The sequence below is a fragment of the Sinocyclocheilus anshuiensis genome, unplaced genomic scaffold (assembly GCF_001515605.1).
Source record: "Sinocyclocheilus anshuiensis isolate Anshui unplaced genomic scaffold, SAMN03320099.WGS_v1.1 scaffold1860, whole genome shotgun sequence".
NCBI lineage: Eukaryota > Metazoa > Chordata > Actinopteri > Cypriniformes > Cyprinidae > Sinocyclocheilus > Sinocyclocheilus anshuiensis.
In genome coordinates, this window is record NW_015557178.1 from 12690 (window position 1) to 12945 (window position 256).

A 256-nucleotide genomic window follows, 5' to 3' on the forward strand; every position below is an offset into this window, starting at 1 on the left:
TCTCTCTCTCTCACACACACACACACACACACACACACACACAGAACACTGAAAACCCGTACTTCCGGGTCCCGAGCCCACGTGACTGCCGATCACAAGAATCTGACCAATCACGTATCAGCGCATTACTGCCATCTGCCACTTCCCATAACTAAATCTGGGCTGCGTTCAGCCCCGACAAAAACGGTGCAAAACGTGTTTTAAACGGAAACGGTGGTGCGTTGAACACACTGTTCTGATGTCGTAAGAGTTGCAG